Genomic DNA, 6943 nt, shown 5'->3' with positions numbered 1-6943 from the left:
TTAGTTTCCTACTGAAGAATAGCTTTCCCGATCTTTGTTTCTTTTGCCATCAGGCATTTGATATTCCTTTAGGGTCACTGTCATTCTAAATTTTTCATTTTTGATCCTGACTTCTTGCAGTGCCTCTCTTGAATTTAGGAGAGACAAAAACCTATAAATGACTTTTTAAAAACCTCACCCCCTAGTATTTTTGAGACGTAGGCCATAATAACATAGGAATTTTATAAACTCATAAGGTTTTCAAGATCCTCTAAAGAGAGTTCTTCTTGACTATGAATCTCATGGACTCTGCAAGTATCAGTATTCATTCTCTAAGGGTGAATACTCAGAATTCATACATCTATGTCCCCTGGGTAGCATGACTATAGATCGTAGAGTCCACATGAAACTAAAACATATCAAAGAAAAGCAATCAAATTTGTCTCATGATTATTTGTTCTTTCAGGAATAGGTATTGTTGACTCACATCATTCCTTGGATTCACCATTATCTGCAGGGACTAAAGTTGAGTCAGTCTCAAGTCCTTTTGGTTTCATTTGTATCAGCACCCAAAGCCAATTTATTATATCCAACACATTGTGTCTCACCAGCTACCTACCAAGTAAAAATATCAACGTATTTTGGAAGGCTAGAGTGGGTTTTAAATATTCTCCTGCCTTCCTCTTGGTTCTCTGGTTGTGATGTGATTGACCTTGGGTTGTCATGATTGATTGACACCTAAGATGGCTTCAAGAGAACATCAAAATTAAGAAAACTGTGTAAATGGATGCTACTGAGACTTATATGTAGAATTTATACTAAGTGGCACCAGAAGCCTCTCGTACTTCCATCTGTCTTTATGTCTCTCTATCTCTCTCTTTTACACAGACAAGAGTTATAATTGCCTAAGGTAACAACTGATTTAAATTGATAGCATTACAGTTTTTTGATTCTCATGTGTATATTAATGTATTTTTTAGAATATGTCTTTTTATTGACATCCTGCCTGCAAGACAGAGCCTGGCAAGCTCTCCGATACGCCAAATATGGTAACAATGATAGGCCTGATTTCCCTTACCCTGAAAGAGCCTCCAATGCATCATCGCTCGGAAAAACGAGTAAAGGGAGGCTGCTCAAAATCTCAGGGCTAGGACGAATGGAGACACTACTGGCACCCGCTCGAGCAAATTGATGATTAACGGGATTACAGTGATATAGTGATTCAGTGATATAAAATAAAGTAAGTATCAAAATAAGAGAAATTAAATATAAGTTAATACAAAAAACATAAGATATTACATTAAATAATGTAAAATTAAAAGAAAAAGATTCAGGGGTCATCTGGAAAGATAGTACAGGGTTTAAGCTCACTGGTGACCCCAGTTCCATCCTAAGGATGGCACATGGGCCTCTGACCACTGCGAGGACTGAACTCTGAACACAGAGCCAGGAGGAAACCCTGAGCACAGTAGTGTGTGGCCCCCAAATAAACAACCCCCCAAATATTTAAATGCATTGCAGTAAGTTATAAAATCGCATTTTAATTATATATAAAATAATGTCACACATTTTAAAATTCCACAGGTTTCCAACACATTAACTGCATTTTGAGCTCTAGTATTGATTAAAACCAGGAAGGTTTTTCACTGTGTGTTTCTCAGCAAATGTGAACGTTAATTTTGCACCTATGTTGTTGACGTACAAAAACCGATCAGTATCCTTTATCTCTTCTCTCATTCCCTTTCCATTTTTCTACACCTTACTTTAGGTGGTTTCTCTTTATATTGTTCACACTTGTAATTTTTCTTTCAAAATACCTTAAATTGACATTATAAATACCTAGCAACCTTTCTCAATGATAATGGCTACCTTAACTACCTCCCCCCAACCCTCCTCCCCCAATTCACTACCATCTCTACTCTTTGACAAATATTTTCATATAACCTTGAACAGGATCCTTACTGTTGAAGCACTACATGTCAGCCCTCGTATGCCACCTAGTGGCAAATAGAAAGCTAATCAACTTCACTGTATATTGACAGATAAGTAAATAGATCTATCCATCTATAGTTTAGGTAACACAATAGTGTTAACTTTTATGGTTTTTATGTAGACAGTTTGGTGTAAACTGAATCAGACGCAATTCCTACCAACGGTGAATAAGGCTTCATTTTTCACCACATCCCTGTCAACATTGGTAGTTCACAGTTTTTTGGTATACGCTATTTTGATCATTTTTATTTGCATTTTCCTGATAATAAGTGTCAATAAACACTTTTTCATATGCATATTGATGATGTTCCTTATGTCTTCTTTGGGTAAATATCTGTTCATATCCTCACCCCACATTTTGATCGGATTACTCATTTTCTGCTCTTGAGATTTGTGAGTGCTTTATGGATCTTGGAATATAAACCTGATGTACTGTGTGCAAATACTTTCTTCCTTTCAAACTTTAGCCTGAGTTTTTTTGAACCTCTGAATGCTGTAGGATGAGAACCTCAAAACCTTTAAGGATTTGATTCCATTGGCAAAAACAATAGAATAAACAAATGGACTAGATCTATTTTTCTGTGTCTTTTAACTCTTTTCCTCCATTGTCCATTTCTTCTTTTGCTATCCCCAGCACTCCCCCTCTTCCACTAATTCTTTTAAAGTCTTCTATTTCATGAACAAATGTTGAATGGACCCATATCTCATTCTTCCGGGTGTTCTATAGTGGGGGTGGGATGTGAGACAACACCTCTCCCTGGCGCTTGAGACACAATTGGTGAGAGATTTTGATTTTTCCCTGCACTTGGGAAAAGGACTGCACTTGGACTAAGCTTTGTTTATCTTTGTATAAGATCCAAAAACAAAGATCCAAAGGCAACATGATGGGGAAACTGATCAGCACAATTGAGTTGGAGGTCAGAATGAGAAGGAGGGGCATTGGGACCCACAGGTGATGGGTATTGTGTTGGAATTATGTCTGTGAGAATTCAAGTATGAATAGTATTATAAACCAAAATGTTAAATTAAAACAAAGACGAAAAATTTTAATGATAGTTTGTTTAGAAACACACAGCTAGGTTAAGGCACAAAACCCAAGCTATTTTATTTTTCATTCCTTTCTTTTTTTTGCTTTTTGGGTCACACTCAGCAATGCTCAGGGGTTACTCCTGGCTAATCCACTCAGGAATTATTCATGGCGGTGCTCACGGAACCATATGGGATGCTGGGAATCGAACCCAGGTCACTCGTGTGCAAGGAAAATGCCCTATCCGCTGTGCTATTGCTCCAGCCCCATATTTCTCTCTTTTTTAAAAAAAGTTTTTCACCATGATTTACAAAGTCATTAACAGTCCTGTTTTAGGCATACAATGTTCCAACTCCAATCTTACCACTAGTGTTAGCATTCCTCTACCAACAACCCCAGGTTCTTCCCACCCTGCAACCAGTCCCCCTGACAAACACATCAAGTTTAATTATTGTAATTTGGGTTCTGTGTTCATAATAGTTTTGAATCTAGTGGTAGATAGATGAATAGATATTAGAACACAGAGGCGTGCAAGGCCCATGATCCTTGCCCTCATGTTACTTCCAGCCTGCTCTTCTTGCTCCCCCATCTATTTTATCCTTCCTTGTTATTTTCATTTCTGTAATCTAGCACCAAAATTTTGTCCACCTTTGAAACTTTTCACCCCCTTGTCATGTATTCTATATATTGCAGATTAATGAGAAAATACAGTATTTGTCCTTGTCCTTCTGGCTTACTAAAATTGACATGGGATTCTCCAGTTCCATCCAAGTTGCAGCAAATTGCCTTATTTTATCATGCCTTGTGACTACATGGCATATTCTGGTTCCACTCAAGTTGCATTGAATGTAGCTATTTCATCATTTCCTGTGGCTGTATGGTATTTAATTGTGTTAAGAAGGGTTCTAATCACATACTGCTGCACTAAATATTATGTGATTATCAGTAACAACGATTCAATAACACTCAATTAAAAGCAGTACAGCTGATAAAACTTAAAGCGGCACAAGATAGGGCCAGGATGATCATTCAAAGTGTTGGAACATGTTTCTTGTAAGTACCAGACCTCTGGTTCAACCCCTTTCCAGGATAGCAGAGTCTCCAAACACTGACAATCCTGGAGTATTCTGCAGGTGTGGTCTTCGTGGGTCTGACAGGACCATATCACCAGCCTAAGTCCAAGCATTTAACTTTCAGATCTGGCACCAAGTATCACAGGAAGTGTTAAGTCTTATAGCATAAATTCCTTGATGATTATATAACATACATCTTTGGTTATCATTAGCATTTTTATTCTGATATATTTTGTTTCATCCAGCTTTTGAAAAGGTGATTGTTTGCCTGACTGATTGCTCTTCAGCCATTACTGAACCTATTTATCTTGACAATGTCTTTATCAAATATGCCAACTAAAGGTTGGTTTCATTTTCTGATTAAGCCAGCTACACTGTTGTTTCAATTGGCAAATTTAGACCATTGATATTAAGTTAAATGATTGAAATAAACAACTTTAGTATCATCTTTTCATATGGATTCTAGGTTTTTACCAAATAAGTCTGTGTTTTTATGGTCTTTGTTTATTTACTTCCCTTGTACTTTGATATCTGCCTGTTACATTGTAATCAGGTTCCATTTTCCTCTTCATTTTTGTGCCTATGTTTGTTTTAAGAATATCATCATGTTTATCTTTGAAGTTGTAAGTTTATATCCCCTCTTAAATCCAAAACTTGTGAGCCTTGAGTCCATTATACTCATCTTCTTCCTTTCATCTATTTTGTATTTTAAGTATCTTGCTTCTCTCAGGTAGGGTTTTAGATTTTTATGGTAGACCATTTAGTTTGCTAGTGACCATGAATTTAGTTTATAGGTTTGGCTTTTAGATTTTTTCAGGAGACCATCTAGTTTGTTGGTGACAATGAATATCGTTTATGTTGCTTGGCTGTAAATCATCGCTCCTTTAAGTTTGAGGGATAGTCCAGCAGTACAGAGTTTACTTGTTTGCATTACAGCAGGTTTCAGGTTGCTTTAGGTTATTATGGATGCATGCATCTAAGATTAGCTGACCTTCCCAGGTCTTACAGGTTAAAGCTCTATTTTGGGGGGACACACCAGGCAGTGCTCAGGGCTCACTCCTGGCTCTCTGCTCAGGACGCACTCCTGGTAGTGCTTGGGGGACCACATAGGATGCATGAGATCAAAACCTGGGTCAGCTGTAGGCAAGACAAGCCTCTACTCGTTGTAATATTACTCCAGAGGCCCCCAAGTACTGGGTTCTTTCCATGACTCATGACTCACTCTTGGTTCACTACTTTGAATATCAGCAACACTGACGGAGGGTGTTTGCAATTTTTAATCTTGCCTAAGGGTTCTAGATCAATTGTTCTAATTTCTATATAAAAGCACAAGTTCAATTTTTTCTGCTTTGGTTTTTTGGATAAAACCCAATGGTGCTCAGGGCTTACTCTGGCTGTGCACTCAGGGCTCACTCCTGGCAGGACTTGGGAGACCATTCCGGATGCTGGGGATTGAACCCAGGTTGACCGTGTGCAAGGCAGGCACCACACCTGCTGTGCTATGTCTCCAGCCCCTCAAAATATTTGCCTATAATACATCACTGTATCACTATATCACTGTCATCCCATTGCTCATCGATTTTCTCAAGCAGGCACCAGTAACATCTCCATTGTGAGACTTGTTACTATTTTTGGCATATCGAATACCCCACGGGTAGCTTGCCAGGCTCTGCCATACGGGCGAGATACTCTCAGTAGCTTGTCTGGCTCTCCAAGAGGGGCAGAGGAATCAAACCCGGGTCGGCTGCATGCAAGGCAAACGCCATACCCGCTGTGCAGCACATATACTAAAATTGGAACGATACAGAGAAGATTAGCATGGCTCCTGCAGCTACAATACATAGAAAGCAAAAATAATGATAGATCTGTGATTCACTTAGAAGAGTAAATTTATCTTTAGAGTTTTATAAGTAAGCATGACAGAAAATCTAAGAGTAAGAATTCCTTTAAAGCAAAGGTTCTCAAACCTACTTGGCCTATCTCACCATTTTAGAAAAAAAAATCACTGTAGCCTCCTGGGAATCTACTTACCCTGAGTGAGCAAACACAAAGTTGTTACCAGGAAAGTGCATTTATTCCTAGACTCATAGATTCTTGAGTGTCATGTGGAAGATTTGCACATAAAACTCAAATGCTTAAGAATTCTAAGTTTATTGCAGTTTAAGTAGATGTGTCTGAGTCCCACCTCAATGTCCAGACCTCTCCTTTTACCCATGCATGACATCACTCATCTGATCTTCAGATGCTTGATTCAGTTTATGATGTCATATACCTGTCTTTGGACCCTCCCTCTTTTTTAGGGAGTTGGGGGAGACCAGGCGATTCTCAGGGGTTATTTCTGGTTTTTCACTCAAGAATTACTCCTAGAAGTGCTTGGGAGCCTACGGGGATGCTATGGATCGGACCTGTGCCAGCCACATGCAAGGCAAATGCCCGACCTGCTTTCAATGTCTTGTTCCTACTCTGTTCTCTGCCCCATATATGCACTGCTGGTCTGAGATGCAGCTGGAACCCTGGAACCCTGGCTGTGACTTGCTGCTCTGAAATGTGTTGCTGAGTTGCTCAGGGATGTACGGCAGCAGTCCATCCCTTGGCTTTTCTTAGTCTCTGGCTAATTGTATTTGGCTACTTGTGTTTGGGTGAAAACCTCTGTTGTCTTGCCATCCATTCAGGCATAGATGAGGGAGCAAAGAATTACCTGGCTTGAAGCTTCCTTTTATCTATTATCTCCCACCCCAGCCATCCCATCATCTATTTTTTTGACTAGGTGGTTTTTAGGTCACTGTCGTTGCTCATTGATTTGCTCGAGCAGGTGCCAGTAATGTCTCCATTCTTCCCTGTCGCGTTCAGGGTCAGGAGAATGAAGCTCATT

General features: G+C 39.2%; 1 pseudogene; it reads left to right on the top strand.

Annotated features, from left to right (window-relative positions):
* The first annotated feature begins 5844 nt into the window (after positions 1-5844).
* On the top strand, positions 5845-5940 carry LOC129400533 (U6 spliceosomal RNA; annotated as a pseudogene).
* The last annotated feature ends 1003 nt before the right edge of the window (positions 5941-6943 follow it).

This window comes from Sorex araneus, chromosome X, assembly GCF_027595985.1.
Source record: "Sorex araneus isolate mSorAra2 chromosome X, mSorAra2.pri, whole genome shotgun sequence".
NCBI classification, from domain to species: domain Eukaryota; kingdom Metazoa; phylum Chordata; class Mammalia; order Eulipotyphla; family Soricidae; genus Sorex; species Sorex araneus.
Note: the sequence above shows the minus strand (reverse complement) of the source record. Positions and strands in the feature narration are given on the sequence as shown.